This window comes from Pagrus pagrus (genome assembly GCF_965226575.1).
Source record: "Pagrus pagrus genome assembly, contig: HAP1_SCAFFOLD_89, whole genome shotgun sequence".
In the NCBI taxonomy this organism is placed as follows: Eukaryota; Metazoa; Chordata; class Actinopteri; order Spariformes; family Sparidae; genus Pagrus; species Pagrus pagrus.
Genome location: NW_028175374.1, coordinates 107296 through 130753, shown reverse-complemented (window position 1 = coordinate 130753; position 23458 = coordinate 107296). Strand labels below are relative to the sequence as shown.

General features: G+C 45.0%; 1 long non-coding RNA gene across 1 annotated transcript; it reads left to right on the top strand.

Annotated features, from left to right (window-relative positions):
• The first annotated feature begins 488 nt into the window (after window positions 1-488).
• On the top strand, window positions 489-5710 carry LOC311253957. The gene is made up of 3 exons (XR_014622095.1): window positions 489-551; window positions 2863-3343; window positions 4813-5710. It is a non-coding gene; the product is annotated as an uncharacterized lncRNA (long non-coding RNA).
• Window positions 5711-23458: the final 17748 nt, after the last annotated feature.

The following is a 23458-nucleotide window of genomic DNA, read 5'->3' as shown; positions in this document are numbered from 1 at the left end:
ATCGTGTTCTCACACACAGAAATATAATTGCATGATAGCTGCATGAGACATAACACCTGCAGCAGTAAATTTACTTTGTTAGCAAGATTATATTTTCCACAAACTATAGACAGTGTGAACAATTTCAAAATAATGGACAAGAGAAAGACGTTTGAGTTGCAACATTATTTTCAAAAAGATACAAACCTCTTGTAATTAAAATGAAAAAAAGACAATTGCGATTACTTACATGATACTATGAGTTTTAAAGCAAAAATGTATAATGTTCCAATATATTGGAAAAGACGGGAGACACACACACACACACACACACACACACACACACACACAGAGAGAGAGAGAGAGAGATCACACACACACACACACACACACACACACACACACACACACACACAGAGTTTGCATTGCAACAGGAAATGCCGTCCCCCATGTAGAGAGAATGGAAAAGACAGAGTTTCCAGGAACCAGGACTTTAGTATTGAGTTATTCTGGTAACGTGTGAGGAGGAAAGAGAAAACTGACAGACTCCGTGTTGAAGGACAGACGGGACGGTAAGATTGACTCAAATATCCTTTTATTTTACTTGTTGAGTAGTTTTGGGACCACAACGAGCAAGTATAATACATCGGGAATGGTACATTATTTTGGTTTGGTTTGATTTAGATTGCATTAAGGTGTTTGTGGGCCCAGAGTGTGTGTTTAAGTAACGTTGAAGTTGATAAATTGAGATTTTCTGAAGTAATCCATTTGAGGATGTGTTAAAAACAGTGTTAAAAGTTTTTTGTCTGTGTATATAATACAATGTAAAATTTTTCTTTAAAAAAAAGGAATAATTTATTTATAGTATTTCCTGGAAAAAAAGGGGACAGTAATATTTTAATTTCATTTTTTTGTTATATTGGAAAAGGTGGGAGGGAGAGACAAATACAAACGTATTTGCAAATGTGTATTAATGTCTCTGTACGTATTTAGATATGTGTGTTCGTGTTGACATTTGTATGTATGTGTTCAGATCTGTGTGTCCGTGTTTACGTTATTTTGGTTTGGGTATATATTTAGGTGTAGGATTTAGATTGTATTAAGGTGTGTGTTTAGTGAGGGTTTTTTTTTTTGCCCTTAAACGTGTCAAGTGAATAAGGAATTAAGGTGTTTGTGGGCCCAGAAAGTGTATTTAAGTAACTGTGAAGTTGATAAAGTGAAATTTAGATTAACTTTATCATTGTTAAGTGAGACATTGGAGCATGCATGCAATCATCTTCTGATGATTGTATACCCTGACCTCATGCTCACAACCTCACGCTGCCTGGCTGCTGTTGAGAGGCAGATCACAATGGATTCTCGATTGTTTGCTGTCAGTTAGGTTCATGTTTTAGCAGAATGTGAACAAAATATGAACTTTTAGTTACAGTAAGTTTAGGGTAACGATCATCTGTTAGTGTCACCCCAATACATCGGGAATGGTACATTATTTTGGTTTGGTTTGATTTAGATTGCATTAAGGTGTTTGTGGGCCCAGAGTGTGTGTTTAAGTAACGTTGAAGTTGATAAATTGAGATTTTCTGAAGTAATCCATTTGAGGATGTGTTAAAAACAGTGTTAAAAGTTTTTTGTCTGTGTATATAATACAATGTAAAATTTTTCTTTAAAAAAAAGGAATAATTTATTTATAGTATTTCCTGGAAAAAAAGGGGACAGTAATATTTTAATTTCATTTTTTTGTTATATTGGAAAAGGTGGGAGAGAGAGACAAATACAAAAGTATTTGCAAATGTGTATTAATGTCTCTGTACGTATTTAGATATGTGTGTTCGTGTTGACATTTGTATGTATGTGTTCAGATCTGTGTGTCCGTGTTTACGTTATTTTGGTTTGGGTATATATTTAGGTGTAGGATTTAGATTGTATTAAGGTGTGTGTTTAGTGAGGGGTTTTTTTTTTGCCCTTAAACGTGTCAAGTGAATAAGGAATTAAGGTGTTTGTGGGCCCAGAAAGTGTATTTAAGTAACTGTGAAGTTGATAAAGTGAAATTTAGATTAACTTTATCATTGTTAAGTGAGACATTGGAGCATGCATGCAATCATCTTCTGATGATTGTATGCCCTGAGCTCAGGCTCACAACCTCACGCTGCCTGGCTGTTGTTGAGAGGCAGATCACAATGGATTCTCGATTGTTTGCTGTCAGTTAGGTTCATGTTTTAGCAGAATGTGAACAAAATATGAACTTTTAGTTACAGTAAGTTTAGGGTAACGATCATCTGTTAGTGTCACCCCAATAGTGACACGCTCAATGTGTAGATTGTACTGCTACAGCAGCCAGGCAGCGTCAGTTCAGGGCAAAGGAAAATGACAGACAAATCTTTTCTACACTTGCGGATCGCGACACTGAACACACACACACACACAGATCTGAATACCCACACAAAGATCTGAATACACACACACAGTTTGAGATGCACATTTGCAAATAGTTTTGCAACAATTAGAACTCCATACCTCCCACACAAAGGAGGAAGCTACATAAAACCCGAGAGAGATATAGAGAGTCAGATGTCACTGCATGTCACACATTAAGAAATGTTTCAATGTAAAGACTAAGACTCATTTATTTCTGTTTATTGATACTGTCATTTTTCTCATTATTACTTATTGTTCTATTACTGTTTATTATTTTAAACATGCACACGAACACACAGATAATTATTGTCTTATTTTATTTTTCTTAAATTTTACTCTATTTATTTATATTAACTTATGAAGTGTATTTTTGTCCTGTTTAATTGACTCTGCGGCGGGTGCTTGTGTACTTGTGTTGTGTTATTTGTGCTGCTTTCTTTTCACTATTTTATAACTTGTGTGTTTCAGGTATGACAGAGAAGAGAGAGGAAAACAAATGTGGTGCAGTTGTAGGACGACTGGTTCCCAACCCAGTCAGCTCCTCACCACGCAGCGGTAGCCACCACGGACGCCTGAGTTAACAACGTCAACTAGCCAACGGCGTTAGCCGAGCAGCTGGCCCACGAGAGAGAACCCAGTCCCCCGACTACAACGGCGGAGAGGAGCAGAGGATCCGGTGGACAGGTGCTGACGGCGTTAGCCTAGCAGCTGGCCCACGAGAGACAGCCCAGTCCCCCGACTACAACGGCGGAGAGGAGCAGAGGATCCGGTGGACAGGTGCTGACGGCGTTAGCCTAGCAGCTGGCCCACGAGAGACAGCCCAGTCTCCCTGCTCGTGTGAGAGCTAAGCTTGTGAGAAACCACAATGGAGGAAGAGGGGGGTGTCAGACTTTGCGGGCGCGGCAACATACCACCACTGCCCCCAGTCATACTAACTGTCATGTTGCTGGTAAGTTGGTAAATTGAAATTTTCTGAAGTAATCCATTTGAGGATTATAGTGTTGAAGTTTTGTCACACCAAATGTCTGTGCATATAGTACTGTGTAAAGTGTGTACACACACACCCACACAGAAACATGTCCTCACAATTGATGTCTTATTTTATTTTCTTCAATTTTTACTCTATTTATATATGTATATATTAACTCATGAAGTGTATTTGTGTTCTGTTTAATTGACTCTTTGCGCTTTAGCAACACAGTCTCTGTGACATTCATGCAAATAAAGTAAATTTGAATTGAGAGTGAGAGAGACAGAGAGACAGAGAGAGCTGACACATAGATTTAATGACAATGACAATGACATTGTTGATCATGTTAACAATATGCTGAGCCTTAGACAGATTTGTATTATGTTCGCATTTGAAGTTGTTATGGAATGCAATGTGAATAAAATAAAAAAGTACGGTGTGATTTCTTCATTATACACCAGTAGACACCACATGGATATACAAGAGTCTAAGGAGGAAGTCAAAGGAGGAAGCTACATAAAACCCGAGAGAGAGAGAGAGAGAGAGAGAGAGAGTCAGATGTCACTGCATGTCACACATTAAGAAATATTTCAATGTAAAGACTGAAAGACTCATTTATTTCTGTTCCCTTTTGCTACACTTCTGCCGCGGCAGATCTGCAAATGCGTGCCATGATCCGCAAGTGTAGAAAAAAGTCATCTGTGACTTTCCTTTGCCCTGAGCTCAGGCTCACAACCTCACGCTGCCTGGCTGCTGTTGAGACACAGACCACAATGGATTCTCGATTGTTTGCTGTCAGGTAAAGCAACACTAGGTAACTTCCCAGAGAGGGTAGGTACATACCTGACGTAAAGAAGTCTAGTGCGACCTGGCATTGGCATTGGTTTACAAAAAATCCAAGTAGCTGCTGGCTAAATCCACCGATGAATAAACGTGTCTTAAAGCAGGTCGCACTAGACTTCTTTATGTCAGGTATGTACTGTACCTACCCGCTCTGGGAAGTTACACAGTGCGGTTTCTGCCGCCGTGACCCCAGCCAAGCTGCAGAGGCGTCACCATTCATCATATTAACCATTATTCTACCACATAACTGAGTTTAGAAATATTATTTTAAGGTCGAAAAACTACCTAGTGTTGCTTTAAGTTCATGTTTTAGCAGAATGTGAAAACAATATGAACTTTTACTTACAGTAACTTATTAGTAATACTTATTCTCATTATTACTTATTATTCTATTACTGTTTATTATTTTAAACATGCACACGAACACACAGACAATTATTGTCTTTTTTATTTTTCTTAAATTTTACTCTATTTTTATATGTTTATATTAACTTATGAAGTGTATTTTTGTCCTGTTTAATTGACTCTGTGGTGGGTGCTTGTGTACTTGTGTTGTGTTATTTGTGCTGCTTTCTTTTCACTATTTTATAACTTGTGTGTTTCAGGTATGACAGAGAAGAGAGAGGAAAACAAATGTGGTGCAGTTCTAGGACGACTGGTTCCCAACCCAATCAGCTCCTTACCACGCAGTGGTAGCCACCACGGACGCCTGAGTTAACAACGTCAACTAGCCAACGGCGTTAGCCGAGCAGCTGGCCCACGAGAGACAGCCCAGTCTCCCTACGACACGGCGGAGAGGAGCAGAGGATCCGGTGGGTAGGCGCTGATGGCATTAGCCTAGCAGCTGGCCCACGAGAGACAGCCCAGTCTCCCTACGACGACGGTGGAGAGGAGCAGAGGATCCGGTGGGTAGGCGCTGATGGCATTAGCCTAGCAGCTGGCCCACGAGAGACAGCCCAGTCTCCCTACGACACGGCGGAGAGGAGCAGAGGATCCGGTGGGTAGGCGCTGATGGCATTAGCCTAGCAGCTGGCCCACGAGAGACAGCCCAGTCTCCCTACGACGACGGTGGAGAGGAGCAGAGGATCCAGTGGACAGGCGCCGATGGCGTTAGCCAAGCAGCTGACCCTCCAACTGACTGCCGCAGTGGCCGCATGACGGACTGTGGACTCAGGGAGTGTGTCACCTTGCCTACTCCAAAGATACCCTGCTAGCCCTGTGGGACAAAAACAGCGCACCCTCTGACCATCTCCCTGCTCGTGTGAGAGCTAAGCTGGTGAGAAACCACAGTGGAGGAAGAGGGGGTGTCAGACTTTGCGGACGCGGCAACATACCACCACTGCCCCCAGTCATACTAACTGTCAGGTTGCTGGTAAGTGGGTAAATTGAGATTTTCTGAAGTAATCCATTTGAGGGTTTTTGTCTGTGCATATGGTACTGTGTAAAGTGTGTACACACACACCCACACAGAAACATGTCCTCACAATTGATGTCTTATTTTATTTTCTTCAATTTTTACTCCATGTATATATGTATATATTAACTCATGAAGTGTATTTGTGTTCTGTTTAATTGACTCTTTGCGCTTTAGCAACACAGTCTCTGTGACATTCATGCAAATAAAGTAAATTTGAATTGAGAGTGAGAGAGACAGAGAGACAGAGAGAGCTGACACATAGATTTAATGACAATGACAATGACATTGTTGATCATGTTAACAATATGCTGAGCCTTAGACAGATTTGTATTATGTTCGCATTTGAAGTTGTTATGGAATGCAATGTGAATAAAATAAAAAAGTACGGTGTGATTTCTTCATTGTACACCAGTAGACACCACATGGATATACAAGAGTCTAAGGTATCCAGGGGCCATCAAGTATCTCAATGATTTCTTCAAGTACACAGGAATATTCAGGTGGGCTGTCAAAGTCTTCATGTAACCATAGTAAGGGCTGTAGTAGGCTGTTTGTGTCGCTCCAATCAACATTGGTTTCGGGGAAGTTCGTCAGCATCTCGTCAAACAGAAAGATGTCAGTGTTCATACACAGTAATTCGCTTTCGCGATACTCTGTCTTTGTATCATTGGACTGCATTGTCACGTCAGTCTGGACACCACTGTTATCATCTGCCATCCCTCAGTGGAATTGGAGTTTGGGTCTCTGGTGATCAGAGAAAGTGTTTGTTTATTCAGTCACAAATCACACACACACACAGGATATAATGTAGACGGTTCTGCTGTATAATTAGCAGGGGAATACATCACTGCATGTCACAAATGAATAGTCACTGAGCCTGTATCTGGTCAGGATCTGTCTCGCCTTTCTATGTCTGACAGTACAGATATATTCTGCTAATTCTCTCTCAAAAATAATTGTGAGTGTGTGTGAGTCTTAAAGACACAAAAAATAAGATCAACAAAAAGTAAACATACCATGTGGTCAATGTTTGACAGTTGAGGTGGAGGCAGAGATGCACTTTCTTACTTTTCTCTAACACTTACAGACAGATTCACCTCCTGTTACGTGAAACAGCATAGATTTGCCAATGCAAACAGTACAGCATCAAGTCATCAAAAAATATCATAGGCAGATGGCATATGGAAACCTATATTGTTACGCGTAACCGGAGGTGAATCTGTCTGCAATCTAACTTTGTCCAAGTAGTATCATTCGTTCCAATTGACACGAAATTGTCCAACCTATGCTGTAAGTGAGTCTGGCTGTAATCAAACTTTCCCCAGGTCAACAAAAACTATCATAGGCAGAAGGCATAGAGAAACCTGTGCAGTTACGCGCAGTGTCCCACCTATGCTGTAGTGTTACGCGTAACTGCTGTTTGATTACAGCCAGACTCACTTACAGCATAGGTTGGATGATTTCTTGTCAATTGGAACGAATGACACCACTTGGATAACATTGTTTCAGATGGACCGAATGATTTCCGTTGGATAATGTGAACCTTGCTGCTACGCGTAACCGGAGGTGAATCTGTCTGCAATCTAACTTTGTCCAAGTAGTATCATTCGTTCCAATTGACACGAAATTGTCCAACCTATGCTGTAAGTGAGTCTGGCTGTAATCAAACTTTCCCCAGGTCAACAAAAACTATCATAGGCAGAAGGCATAGGGAAACCTGTGCAGTTACGCGCAGTGTCCCACCTATGCTGTAGTGTTACGCGTAACTGCTGTTTGATTACAGCCAGACTCACTTACAGCATAGGTTGGATGATTTCTTGTCAATTGGAACGAATGACACCACTTGGATAACATTGTTTCAGATGGACCGAATGATTTCCGTTGGATAATGTGAACCTTGCTGCTACGCGTAACCGGAGGTGAATCTGTCTGCAATCTAACTTTGTCCAAGTAGTATCATTCGTTCCAATTGACACGAAATTGTCCAACCTATGCTGTAAGTGAGTCTGGCTGTAATCAAACTTTCCCCAGGTCAACAAAAACTATCATAGGCAGAAGGCATAGAGAAACCTGTGCAGTTACGCGCAGTGTCCCACCTATGCTGTAGTGTTACGCGTAACTGCTGTTTGATTACAGCCAGACTCACTTACAGCATAGGTTGGATGATTTCTTGTCAATTGGAACGAATGACACCACTTGGATAACATTGTTTCAGATGGACCGAATGATTTCCGTTGGATAATGTGAACCTTGCTGCTACGCGTAACCGGAGGTGAATCTGTCTGCAATCTAACTTTGTCCAAGTAGTATCATTCGTTCCAATTGACACGAAATTGTCCAACCTATGCTGTAAGTGAGTCTGGCTGTAATCAAACTTTCCCCAGGTCAACAAAAACTATCATAGGCAGAAGGCATAGAGAAACCTGTGCAGTTACGCGCAGTGTCCCACCTATGCTGTAGTGTTACGCGTAACTGCTGTTTGATTACAGCCAGACTCACTTACAGCATAGGTTGGATGATTTCTTGTCAATTGGAACGAATGACACCACTTGGATAACATTGTTTCAGATGGACCGAATGATTTCCGTTGGATAATGTGAACCTTGCTGCTACGCGTAACCGGAGGTGAATCTGTCTGCAATCTAACTTTGTCCAAGTAGTATCATTCGTTCCAATTGACACGAAATTGTCCAACCTATGCTGTAAGTGAGTCTGGCTGTAATCAAACTTTCCCCAGGTCAACAAAAACTATCATAGGCAGAAGGCATAGAGAAACCTGTGCAGTTACGCGCAGTGTCCCACCTATGCTGTAGTGTTACGCGTAACTGCTGTTTGATTACAGCCAGACTCACTTACAGCATAGGTTGGATGATTTCTTGTCAATTGGAACGAATGACACCACTTGGATAACATTGTTTCAGATGGACCGAATGATTTCCGTTGGATAATGTGAACCTTGCTGCTACGAATCATCACAGTGCAATCAGGGTGGATGTTGTGTAAATGACTATGAATGACCATGTCAGCAGTGGGTGGACTTCCAACTACTGTAAAGTCAAAACAGCTTCCTTTAAGCCAACCCACGTTAGGTGCATAAGTAGGGCATGTAAAAGGGACTACGTGAGACACATCAACATCACAGTCCTTCTGTCTCTGAAGGGAGAGGTACTCACTTGTGCTCTTCTCATCACACTGAAGGTCACAGCACACTCACTGCGCACAGCCTGGATGACTTACAACTGGGGTTCTATTGGATATTGAGTGACTTTCCACGAACAGCGCTACACGATGAAGGACAATACTCGCTTCATTGTGACGGATCGCCCGCCGTGGTATTCCAAGTCTGCTCACAAGAACGTTTTCGAGTGTGAAAGTGCACTGGGACTGTTCGAGAAGGTGGTCGACCTGATGATATGCAAGGAGGGTGAACTGTCTGACAGGGAGAAGATGTACAATCCGAAGAATGTCTACAAGATCATCAGGGACAAGGTGATTCGGGACGCCGATGCTATTCCACAAAAGCCGTCACACTCTCTGTTGCTTGCGCTAATGGACCTTGTGGACATCGCAGGTGGAAACGACTTTGAGTCTACGGCTGGTGTAGACAGGGCTGGTGTCAAACACGTGCTGCTGGCTTTAGATAACTACACCACCTTTTTTGTACCGAATAAAGACTTGATAAGCGCCAGCGGCAAGAAAGTAATCCCTGTGGTCACCCAGTACTCTGCACAACAAAACGTCGTGTTCCGTGACGGCAAAAGGTCTATGGTCGGCACCTACCTTGTCGGGATTAAAACAATGGACAAAGGGGGCAGTGGAAAGTCGCACTTTGTGCAAGAGGTGCTGTTTGTCCCTGGAGTCGAAAGCCTCGAGGTGTTGAAACGGGTTACGCATAACAAGTTTGAATTTTGGGACATGGCCCTTGAGGTCCCCACACACAAGACAGCCCTGACTCCGTCTTTCCAACAAATCAAACCCTTCCAGTTGTTAGTGTGCACAGATGATAAAACCTTGTCATCTACCCAGCACACTGACGCGCTGACCTCTCGCATGGAAGATGTACACCCCATGTGCTGTGTGCTTAGTACTGTACCAGCTGAAACGAAGAAGAAACGTGATATGAGTGTGGATTGTTTCACAGAACAAGAGGTGAGATGTAACCTGAAGTGCTTCACGTACAAGAACGGTGGCGCTCGTACTGTGTACTTTAGACGGACCGGAAAGCTCGTAGATGGCAATCGGGTCAACTTGGTGCCTGTTGTTGCCCTGAGAAAGAGTCAGGCTGAGGCCCGTGAGCTGTACGTGTCTACCACATTAAGGTTTTTCAGGGCTGTCAAGCGATGCTGCGTCGTCAAGGGTACTGGAGAGTTAGTGAGCTGTTGGAATGCTACACTGCAGGAGTTTGACAGAGATACCTTCATCGCCGGACCCGAAATGTATCAGGAGATATACAACCCTGCATTGACAGCCTTCATCAAGCGTGTGAATCCAAACAGTTGGTGTAATTATTTACCCCAGCATGTGGAGAGCGCCATCGCAGACCCTACAATGGCCGAGATGGTGGAATGGGCCATTAGGTTCATGGACAACAAGATCCCCAATGCGTTTGCAGTGGCAGAGCTGTTATTTTGCCCGATTGAGAAGGTACGCTACTACCAAAGGGTTTGGGACAAGTACTTGTCTGACCCGACGACTCACACAACGTTAAGGAAGAAACGTCTCAGTATGGTGGAGGAAGAAATGAGAAAGGACTGGAAAACTTTGACTGACATCGTCTCCAAGTATGGCAAAAAGAAACGCCACTTCACACTGGATGAAGAGGACAACAGCATGTTCACCAACATGGTCAGAGAGTGTGAAGAGTTGTGCAAACAGCAGACCCTGGATAACGTGAACAAAGTCTACAGGATGTGGTTCGCTATTATCAGACACAACACTGCTTTTGGCAAGCCCAAGGATAAGGAGTCGGTACAGATGAATGCCAATGCTAAGGTGATCTTCCTAAAACTCCGCACTTATCACAACAAAGTGAAAAAAGGGCTGAGGCTGGGAGGAGGAGAATGTGATCCGATTAGTTCATCAAGACGGCGATCATCATCATCATCATCATCACACTCAGAAGTCGACACTGGTATGTCTGCTAGGTGTCTGACTATTGATGAGCAGTACATCGACAAAAAGGCTGTGACTAGTGTTGGTGACAAAGATGACAGACTGTCCTCTATCATTATACCGGAACCAGTTCCAGTGTCAACATGGATCAAGAACATGTCGACTCTGCTTCTAAGCGAACCTTGGCTCAACGACGATAATAATCTCAGGAGAGACACAGTCTGCACTCTCCTGAGATTGGATAGCACTCTGTTAGACAAAAAATACAGTGATATCCTTCGCGAGTGGGTTATTGCCAACCGAACCGTAGTCAAGATCATCATGATGCACGGCCTAGAGGACAGACTCAGCAAAGCCCTGGTGGATTGCTTAGAGACTATTTCCACCCTCAGCTGGAAACGTAAGGTATTGTCGTCCTTCCAAAGTACTCAGGATGAACCGAGAGGACACCAGCAGCAGCAGCAGCAGCAGCAGCAGCAGTGGCCCCAGTCCCAGCAGATGACTAAGAAACTTGTGGTGAGACTGAAACGATGCATTGGTGCTGATAACCAAGCATGTCATCAACCCAACGCGTTGAAGCGAGATCACCCAGGGTTTGATACTTCAAAAAAATCATCATCAGCCTCTAAGTCATCCATGTCCAAGAGTGACAAGAAAGCTCGTAAAGCACAACAAGGAGAGTGTAGCACAGTGCAGAACAGGTTCAATCGCGAGGATGTGAACATTCGGCTGAGCGAGACTGAGGAGGTGAACTCTGAGGACGAACGTCCGTACGAACACGAGGCAGAGGAGGTGAACTCTGAGGACGAACGTCCGTACGAACACGAGGCCGAGGAGGTGAACTCTGAGGACGAACGTCCGTACGAACACGAGGCCGAGGAGGTGAACTCTGAGGACGAACGTCCGTACGAACACGAGGCCGAGGAGGTGAACTCTGAGGACGAACGTCCGTACGAACACGAGACCGAGGAGGTGAACTCTGAGGGGGAATGTCTGTACGAACACGAGTCTGAGGAGGTGGACTCTGAGGATGAATGTCTGGATAAACATCCTGGTGAGGATCTGAGCCTTACAATGGAGTACGACAACACTGAGACTCATGATGAATATGACGTTGACGATGAGTTCATTGATGACGAGCCTATTGAGGACAAGTACAGCGGTGACGAGGAAGAGGAGGCTTTCCGTGCACGGAAAGTCAGGACCAAAAAGGTCAAGTGTAAAACTAAGAAGAGGGGACACAAGAAGGTGTCATACTGTGATGAAGACGAAATAACCTTGAGCCTGTATGTAAAAAACCTCGAGCACACAGGCTTATTCTACAAACTGACTCTGAGGTGGAGAAGGAGGAGGATGTTGGTGGTGGTGATGATGATGCTGATGAGTCGATGGTGTCCAATGTGAAGCCTGTCAAACGTACAAAAAAGAACAGGTTGGACAAGCAGAGTAGGTCGAGGCGTATTGGGACCGGTGACGATGTTAAAGAGAAGTCTGTTGAGCGCTTTGTTCAGGAAGATCACAGCGCTTGTAAAAGGAGACATAACAAGTCTGCTGATGAAAGATGTGTAGAACCTGAGACGTGGCCCTCCTCTCCAAAGAGACGGTTCTCTCCTACTACTAAACACAAAGCTGTCAAGCTGTCAGACTCTGAAAGTTATAATGACTGCCAAGGGGAGGAGGAGACACACAAGCAAAAATGCATAAAGAAGAAGAACAAGACGAGGTTCAACTCTTCCAACAAAAAAGTCACCCGCTCTCCTATTGACTCTGACACAAACGGAGGAGGAGGAGGAGGAGGACAGGAGAGCGTGTGAGACCCGAAAGTACAAGTCTGATGCACCCAAACAGAAGCTTCAAAAGACAGAAGTCGGGAGGCGTCTGCACCAAAAAGGTCTTCTCGGATACCCCACCAACAACAACCCCAGAGCTACTACATCGTCTTCACACAAGAGTCCTGTTTCACTCTCCCAAGTGCGGCTGGGTGGAAGGAAAGATGTAAAGTCGCCCACTAAAGCTACTTGGCATAGTGACACTCGAAAACAGGAATCGTCTCATAAGGAAAGGCTATATAGAGAGGATTACACGACCCATCAGACTGAGCCTTCTTTTGGGGGTTCCGATTTGGAATCAGACTTTGGTGATGATGGACCACAGAATAGACCTCAACCTAGTCCGGGATCAAGCATCTTAGACACAGACTCTGAAAATGTTACCATGTAAGTGAGATCATCATCATCATCATCATCATCATCATCATCATCATCGCCATCATTGCCATCACTGCCACCATGTCTTCTTCCCAGGTGAAAAGGAAACGCTCTGTATCTGGACCCCAAAGTGTTTGTATGATACGATATTTAGAGGGTCTAGCAAACAGTGTGTGTGTGTCACAGCTACAAGAGCCTTGTTCATCTTCTATATTACTGTCATCTAAGTATTCCAATCCAGACAAAGTAGATGATACGAAGGGCAAACCGCTCAATACTCTGGACAGGTATTTTTTCAAGAAGAGTTAACCTTGTTGCTTGATAGCAATGAGAAAATTGCCACCTACAAAACCAATGTTGTATGTACCCATTGTAATAGAAAAGATGTAAAACACGTTATACTGTCTGCTTCTTGTGTATAATAAAATGTAATCCTTGTGAAATAACGACTGGTACAATGTCATTTGTTGCACACAGTTTTCTTTATTACCACAGCACACAGAGTGTGTAGTTTCAATGTGAGGTGATTTGTTTGCAGTACATCAGCATGTAAGCTACACCATTTAATGATCCTGCTTCATATGTTGTCTTGACATCCTCCCAAGAGCACAACTTTACTAGAGAATCATCTGCAAGATACCACTTGTCATGACATCGCACGTAAGCTGTGTAATGTCCACAGTGTTGTGTACCACGGTGAGCTATAACTGCGTACAATTCATATAGAGCATCATCGACACTCTGTGGTTCAGCGCCTCCTTTTATGTATTTCAAATCCAATGTCTCTGGGAAAGCGAAGCGTTTCTCTGTCTTGACAATGTGAGCGGTACCTCTGCCAATGTTTATAACCCGTGCTATGGTCATACACACAACGGGGGGTAATGATAAAACCTTGCTCGTGATTTCACACTGAGTCCTTATGTCATCTAAGTATTCCAATCCAGACAAAGTAGATGATACGAAGGGCAAACCGCTCAATACTCTGGACAGGTATTTTTTCAAGAAGAGTTAACCTTGTTGCTTGATAGCAATGAGACAATTGCCACCTACAAAACCAATGTTGTATGTACCCATTGTAATAGAAAAGATGCTAAACACGTTATACTGTCTGCTTCTTGTGTATAATAAAATGTAGTCCTTGTGAAATAACGACTGGTACAATGTCATTTGTTGCACACAGTTTTCTTTATTACCACAGCATACAGAGTGTGTAGTTTCAATGTGAGGTGATTTGTTTGCAGTACATCAGCATGTAAGCTACACCATTTAATGATCCTGCTTCATATGTTGTCTTGACATCCTCCCAAGAGCACAACTTTACTAGAGAATCATCTGCAAGATACCACTTGTCATGACATCGCACGTAAGCTGTGTAATGTCCACAGTGTTGTGTACCACGGTGAGCTATAACTGCGTACAATTCATATAGAGCATCATCGACACTCTGTGGTTCAGCGCCTCCTTTTATGTATTTCAAATCCAATGTCTCTGGGAAAGCGAAGCGTTTCTCTGTCTTGACAATGTGAGCGGTACCTCTGCCAATGTTTATAACCCGTGCTATGGTCATACACACAACGGGGGGTAATGATAAAACCTTGCTCGTGATTTCACACTGAGTCCTTATGTGACATGTTGTACAATAATAACTGTTGCAAATAGCCAAAGTGTTGTCAGAGTATTTCCGGACGTACTCCTGCAGCTCGTTGGGAAAATTGTCTTGCATCAACATGGGAATCGTGTTTATGACACTGCGTGTTGACTTGGCTGTGTTACAGTTGAGGCAGCGCACACGCTCTTCCTTCACAATGTCCCACAGTTGTCCAATCGCGATAGCTGGTTCACCACCGTCGTCTACTATGGCACCGAGGATGCACTTGAAGGCGAGCTCTGAGTCCTCCTGAAAGTCGAAAGACACTCTGCAATGTGAGCTGAGTGAGCTTATGAGAAAGCTCGTGTCACATGGCGAACGATTGTCTTTGGTCATCTCGTAGATGAGACACATGAGCCTCCCTGTCACCGTACCAGAAGCCTGGTAATCATGCTCCCCGAGTTGCAGGATGTAATCCCGTACTTGGCGCGTCCCGTACAAGCACTGGAGAACGCTGTTGAGGTTACAATTGTAACCATAGTTTTCCAAGCCACGCATGATTGAAGACTTCAAGTGGAGCCAGCAGGCTTGGTGAACTACACAAATGATAGTAATAGGAATAATAAGAATAATAAATAATAACAATAACATACATACATACATACATACACAACGATATTTCCGTATAACTAATCACACAATTTGTGTAGGTTATGTTTGTCTTGTTTTTTGTCTTGTTTTTACTCACTTAGTACTCTGTCACGCTGAACATCTTCATACTATGGAATAGCTCTCTGAGAGAACCCACCCCTCCATGTGGTTTCAGGATAACCATTAGGATTGTCAGTCTGTACAAATCCACAGTGAACTCCTCCACAGGTCCCTTCCTTCTTAACTTTGTAAACATTATGACAGGGCTCCACCTGGAGCCTGTCTCCGAAACCGCGTCATGTGTGAAACAGTTACCATTGTATTGGCATAACCTTGACCGGTTCAGTTGAAGTTGATCTATGCTGGGAACCCCAGAGAGTGCTGAGATGTTGAGTGTCACCATTGTTAGACCCTGTGTACAGTCCAGTGCCGTCACTTCCAATCTCGATGATCCAAATATCCTGACTCTCATCCTAAGCACTATATTCCTGACCAGTGTATTCAGCTTTGTATTACCCACACCGTTTTCTGTCATTTGGTTGCCCCTGAAAGGCGTGGGAGTTCCGTACACCAGCATTTTGGCACTGCTCCTGTGGTGAGCTTCTTCTTCGTCACCCCTGTGTGTCAGCCAGTTGGGTATGTCAGACGAATAATCTTTGAATGTGAAGACATTACCCTGAAGGGTCGTCATGTGCGGAACGGTCCTTTCGCCGGCTTGTAGGTTTCTCAACCATCCAATGCAATTGTTCAGCACAGCATCCAATGTGTGTGCCGTGGAGCTCATTCCGTGCAACCATCTGTACAGTTCCGAGTCGGGTGAATGTTTTGCCACCAAAGCAGCACAGAGACTAACTAACTTCTCACAATGTCCACCAAACATCGAGGACTTGGGCTTGTTGAAGTTCCTGCTGAGATAGGGGACAATGTTAATCATCACGGCTCCTCCTTTACCAATCAAGATGTCGTTCCATTCTGTCAGGTGTGTGGGTAACAGTCTCGTGTCTAATGCAAGCTTCAGTGTGAGAAACACTTGCAATAGGAATGCATAAACCGAGTTGGGTGAGTCTGACACATTCCAGTGTAACACTTGCTTGGCCTCTTCGAAGAACTGCACGTACTGGAAGACGAAAATGCCGTTGCACCTACAGCACTTGCACAATCCGTCTCGGGGACCGGCGAATATCAGAGGGTGATCTCGAGTCATGTCCTGTGACAGGATGATTACTTGGTCCTTGAAACGTTGAAACGCGCTATCTCTGTCTCACTGTGGCTCTTGAGAATAGCCATGCACGTGTCCATTTCTCCCTCAATCGACTTGACTCGCAAAAGCACCCTACCACGGGGCTCTTGTTCTTGTTCTTGTTCTTGTTCTAATCTTTCCACCGCCGTGACTGTCACGACATTGCTGTGTGGTGTATCTTCAGCTGTGTTATTATTATCATGTCCTTGGCGTGGTGCATCTCTCAACAAGATGTTTCCTTGTTGAGCTTGATCAGGCCTGTTGTCTTCATCAACAAATCCCACTTGATTGACTGTTTGTGCTGCTGCTGCTGCTGCTGCTGCTGCATCTAGAGGAGTCTTGAACACTGACTTGTTGTAGAATTGTAGCACTCCATCCACAATACTGTCTACTTCAGCACTGTCCACGTTTAGTGTCTCAACTAGCGATTCGCCGCTGTGTTCTTGTGGCGTTGATGTATCATCATCAGAGCTCATGGTGATGACACGATTCTCACTGCCGATGTGACTGTGACTCTCGGGTCCTAATTGAGCGGTGGAAGTGTTCAGGTTGTCGCTCACCAAAGTTCTATTAGAGTCATTGTCACCGCTACTGAGCATTTGTTGATCACCCACATTGCTGGAGTGCAAGTGCAACACGGCCTTTATGTCGTCCCAAGTCTGTTCATGGGCCAAATCCGTCGACACGTTCTCCGCAGTGTTCATCGCACTTTCACGTGCCTGTGAGTTGGGGTGTCGAACAGGCAGCTGCTCATCTTCCACCAACTCTGCTCGCACCTCGATGGCGGTTGTACCGGTGGCAGCTGTGGCGGCGACTGAGGTGGTTGTGGAGGTTGCCGTAGCGGTGGCGGCGGCGGCGGCTTTAGGAGGACCTTGTCTTTGTCGACAGTCGACCCTCGTCGGACCCTCTGGAACTGTCTTCGTCTTCAAGCGCCTGGCATCCACAACATGGACGCGGTTGTCACTAGCCTTGCGTTTCTTGTTCTTTTTATATCTGCCCTTGTACACAGCTTCGAGCTCTTTGACCTTATTCGAGTACCACCCGTAAGGCTGGATGAGATCGGGTGCCAACTTTATAAAGTCTATCCCGTAGTACTTTTTTACATCAGACTTGATTACCGTCGTGTAGTGAGATCCTGTGAGTTCATCTGGGACACAGTCGTCACCTACTATGATGTCGGTAGGCTTATACTCCCCTAGCTGTACGGAGAACGGTATCTTATTGGCGGGTACCTGAGCATCGCTGATGTCCTCACTCAGACACCGGTATCGATCGAGTTTCAGCAGTTCGGAAGGAGACCACCTCTCTTGAGGGAACAGTGTGATGCACAGTGCTCCCATAGCGATGAAATCTTTGTCCACTTTGCCATTATAGTCCAGTCTACTAAGGCTGGCCAGTATAATTTCCACTGTAGGCCTTTGGTCTTTGTGTTTCGTGTAAAGTGCACGAGCGTCGATTGCCTGCATGTACTGGAGGTTGAAGGTTTCAATGTTGTCGGGGCTGTAAACACCGACCAAGTTGGCTAAATTTGCGGCGTATGTCTTCTTACAATAACCCTGACCACCGGGCGCCTTGTATTGTATCATGGGCACTTGGCTGTACAGCTCCCACATCACGCAGTACCAGCTGAAGATGTCGCTCCCCAGGGCTGCGTTCAGGCACCACAACACTTCGGGAGCCATGTTAGTGCGGTTGCCCCTCGGTTGATCTGGGGTAGAAAAGTTGCACGATGTACCAAAGTCACTGATCTTAAAGGAGAAGGGCATGGGTTTTCTATCTGGTTGGTGACAAACCAAGACGTTCCTATACGTGAAGTCCCTGTGTTGGATAGCTCTCGATCTCAAGTAATCCAGACCTCGGAGGGTGTCTAGTTCGACAGCTGGTACAATAGAGAAGCTGGTTTTGATGAGCCATATGAATTCATGCAGTGAATACATGGCTCGTTCCATAAGGAGCACAGCTCTGCCTCCCAACTGGTAGGCAGGAATTTCGCACCAAAAGCCTCCAAAGGTTCGTAGTATGTTTGGGTGATTCATGGAAACACCTATCATGACCTCTTCCACCTGAGAGGCAATATGTGCGTAGCGATTGAATTCATCATCTACAAAAGGGATGCTCCAGTTCACCTTTTTTGGAAACAGGTTGGTTTTTGCAACTAGGGCGCTGTTAATCGGAACAGTCACTCCGAATCCTCCTCGACCCAGCACCTTGTTTGGTGTGGTTATCAGTTTTTCTATGTCAAAGTTACATGAAATCGAAGAGTCCAGGGGTATCTTCTTTAAGCCCGAGTAGATGCTCCACGGGTCGGCCTCTCTGGTAGGACTTAGCGGTATATACATTCGACCAAAGGCGTCGATGGTCACCTTGGGCATTCTAGGTTCCGTTGTCTCGTATTTCTCGGGTAAGAAGCCGTCTAACACTGGTCGTGTCTGCTGATCCTTTGCTTTGTTGTGCTGTTGGTTCTGCTGCTGCTGATGATGGTGGTGGTGTCGTTGACGATGTTGTTGATGAAGTGCAAATGTTGGGAATAGGGAATTTTGGAGGCTAGTGAGCATTTTCTGAAACTCCTTCAAGATCATGCTCGATTCGCGAGAGTAAGGTGCTTGTGCACCACATGTTATCACCATGAAGAGTATGATAGAATCGTAGCTAGTAGCAGTAGTAGTCTGTCGTTTCACGTATACCACCAAACGTGTTTTTCCTTGGAGCTGAGGGTTTTCGGAGATATTCATCACTCCTACGTCCCTGAGATCAGACGTGTGGATAAACCTGTTGATTACCGTAACAGTGTCCTCATTGTGCGTGACATCAAAGTTGTCACTTCCTCCGAGCCACCTCAGTACACCACGAACATCGTCGTACCTCAAGGTCTTAACGTGATACAAATTGTGACGCTCTACCAAGGATAGCAATCGCTCAACAGTGCTCCTATTGTACTTTGACGACGCCATCTTGGACCCTGTCTTACTATTGTACCTGCGACACATCTGTGGGTAATAAATAGGAGATGAACAGTTTGGTTCGTAGGGACATGGTGTTCTCTGAACACGCGTCTGTGTCACTCTTTGAGTGCCTGATAGTGACAGGTGCTCCGGCTACGGGGTTGCTGCAAGATGCGTTCAGATGTGAAAGCACGCTCCAGATGACCCTGCAGCTCTTGCGAGATATGTGGCAGAGAGCCGATAGGTTGTACATACCCAGAGCCGATCTTGAGTGTCTCCACCGGATGGAATGTATTAGCACGATGTCTCACGAAATGTCTATCCCCAGTCAGATAGCGTTGGAGCCCCGCAAACTCTCCAGATACTACATATATCTATTGTTCCGTTACTGCATGAGCTCTGCTGGTCTTAAGGTGTACCAGTGGGGTAACAAATCCAATCGCATCCTCTCCTCTCAGTGGAAACCAGAGACGCACACGGGTCACTTAGTGGATGTCCCTGTGAGCTGGCTCGAGTCTCAAGTGTGCACCAACTGTCCTTCAGCTCCACCTCTCCCTGAAATCAACAACAGCGTCAGCAAGCCTCCACCATATGACCGTCCTCAACAGTTCACTCAGCCTCGACTCCATCAGCATCCAGGACGAAATTTGCCTCAGCAGCTACCTGTACAACATTTGCAGTATCAGCAGCAGCAGCAGCAGCAGTCACAGCCACAGCCACAGCAGCAGCAGCAGCAGTCACAGCCACAGCAGCAGCAGCAGCAGCAGCAGCAGCAGCAGTCACAGCCACAGCAGCAGCAACCTCAACCTCTGTATCAGCTGTGTCCACCACAACAGCTGCGCCCTCTGCAGATTCGACAGTATCACCAAGACATGGACACCAAGCAGGATCAACGGCTTTCTAACAGCAAAAAGTTGTACTCAGACCCGACTGAGCATCAATTGAGGTCATCCCACACCAAACCCGACATGGGAGCTAGAGCAAAGCAGCTGTTTCGTGAAGGCTGTTACAATTCCGGTCTTGAGAGTGGGGATGACGATTGAAAGGCTGGTGTAAAACAATGGTTATATGACACTCTCCTCACACACACACACACACACACACACACACACACACTCCTCTCACATAAAGGAGGAAGCTACATAAGAACACTAACATAAGTGAAACTGTGCACACCAGAGAGAGACAGAGACAGAGAGAGATTTATCAACATTCACAGGAACATAACTGTGCTGGGAAATCGCAGTCTAAGGACTCATGAAGAGACAAAAGTACCATTATGGGATGTTACCTAACTACATGCGCAGTAAAGACATGACATGTGGGTTGTGCTTGGAGGTGGTGTATAAAAAGAAAAAACCCGAAGATCGTAAATTTGGTATCTTACCCAACTGTAACCACTGTTATTGCCTGGGTTGCAGCAGCGCATGGAAGAAAGTGTCACCTTCAAGCGGTATATCTTGCCCTTTCTGCCGAACTGTGTCCTCCTTCTATATCCCGAGTCTTTACTGGATCGAGGATAACGACGGGAAGCAGCAACTGATCAAGACATTCAAGGATGACAAGGCGAGTTTACCATGTCGATACGGTGAAACTTGTCGCTTAGGCTCACGATGCTTCTACAAGCATGACAAACGTACAGATGACGTCTATCAACCCACGATGAGACAAAAGTACCGCGATGGGATGTCACCTAACTACCTGCGCAGTAAAGACATGGCATGTGGGTTGTGCTTGGAGGTGGTGTATAAAAAGAAAAAACCCGAAGATCGTAAATTTGGTATCTTACCCAACTGTAACCACTGTTATTGCCTGGGTTGCAGCAGCGCATGGAAGAAAGTGTCACCTTCAAGCGGTATATCTTGCCCTTTCTGCCGAACTGTGTCCTCCTTCTATATCCCGAGTCTTTACTGGATCGAGGATAACGACGGGAAGCAGCAACTGATCAAGACATTCAAGGATGACAAGGCGAGTTTACCATGTCGATACGGTGAAACTTGTCGCTTAGGCTCACGATGCTTCTACAAGCATGACAAACGTACAGATGGTGTCTATCAACCTCAGACCACGATGTCCCGGCTGGTGAACACAGAGCCATCCCCGTCAACGGGAGCTCAACATCGGTCCGTGTCACCTTGGCCGTTGAATTTTGCACAAGCAGTCAAGTCAACGGGCGCTAAGACGCGGACTGTTAGGCCGCCTCCAGGCCTGAACGTTACACAGCCATCCCAGTCAACGGCAGCTCAGCCGCGGACTAGTAGGCCGCCCCCAGGCCTGAATGTCACAGAGTTGTCGGCCGTGGAAGATGAGGCCACGTTGACTTTCGACCTGCCCGAGATGCTACTTTCATTGCTTGCTGATGATAGTTGATATGATGGTCAGACTGAAGGACTGCTTTTTCGTTGCTATAGCTATGCTCAACTACTAAATCAAACGGTCATTGGTGGCCACAGGTTTAATCAAGACGTTACAGTCCTCCACTTCCTGGATATGAGTTCTGATCACCAGTGTGAAGACTCACTCACGTCTGCACAGCCTGCACAGTTTGTTGGACAACTAAACTTTGACATTTCCTGATTATCATTGGCATCAATGTTGTAGTGTACAACAGGACAACGTCCATTGTGTACATCAGTGAATGTGGTGGCTGTGAAAAGACTGTGTGTGTGTGTGTGTGTGTGTGTGTGTGTGTTTGTGTATACTCATGTTGGACTTGTAAAGCTTTTTGTTCTTGTGAAAATAAAAATGGTTTTAATTCACTATCCCAGTGTTGTTGTCGTCGTTGTCACTGTTGTTATAATTATTACACCGTGAGTCAAAATGCCATGTAGGAGTGAAACCCAACCTTACATACCAAGTGTTCGAATAAAGAAAAGCAAGTACAAGATGAGAATGACCATTCAGATAAAGTTTATTGTACACAAGCTTAAATCACATTGACTGTCCTACACTGGGACAGCAACAAGTATTGTTGACATGTGAATGATTAAAACATGGGTATTGACATCATCAAGATAGATTCGATCTGTTATGTAAGCTGTAGTACACAGCATCACATTCGGTTTGCATTCAGTCAATGAGCTGTGACTCCTCGCAGTTAAAGCGCACCACACCATCGTGCACAACGAAGCCGTACTCAGGTCCGGGTTTAGGTCTCTTCAGGTTCCACAATTCGCAGACGTATTTCATGGTCTTGAACATTAATCCACAAGTAGACTCTGTCCAGTGCTTGGATTGGGTTTTCGCGGGGACATTTGTGAAAGTGGCCAGTCTCTTACCCATGTTGTAATAGTCCCGAGAGGAAGCTCCGTTGACATCCCAGAGTAAGCTCTCCAACTTTTGGCACCAGGAGGAAAAGGACTTGTAGTTGGTTACAGCTCCGGTCATCAATCTCTTAATCCCCAGTCCCATCGGAACTATGTTATAGTCAGTCCCACACAACGCCATGAAGATCAACTTTTCCATGCGCGCTCTGTCGTCTTGGAATCTTTTCACGCGCACAAAAAAGCACCGCCCTGCCTGGATCAACTTTAAGAAACGACCGTGGCTATCCTTTGGTACCATCCCGTACATGTAAGCTTTACTCATCTGCTTGAGGTTATTCAGTAGCCTTTTCTGTTCCTTCTTCGGATCCACCTCGTGTGAAACATCGGCTACATCAGGGACCTTGGGTTCCTCTAGACAGGACATTTTTCTTTTATCACCAGTAGACGGAGGACTTTTCACCAGCTCGCAGCCCGACGGCGGAGTCTTGCCGGATGCAGGGCACAGTGTTTCAAAAATGTACGAGACTGTCTTTGCACTGGAGCCTTGATTTACATCAAACGCCAAATCGTCTAATCTTTCCCTGGCGTTCGACTCAAAGAATACAGAAAGAAACGAACAGTACAGCGATCCCCTGATCCCGGCTAGGTACAGGTACCTAGCTACTTTTTCCTTAAGGTTACATTTGGCGGTGTCATACTCGTCCAAAATGGCCTCGAATGCATTGTGCTGTTTCCGAGCTCGAGGTAGCAAGCGGTCATCATCGCCATCATTGCCATCATCATCATCATCATCATCACCGTCATCTGCAGCAGCGATGTCGCATAGGA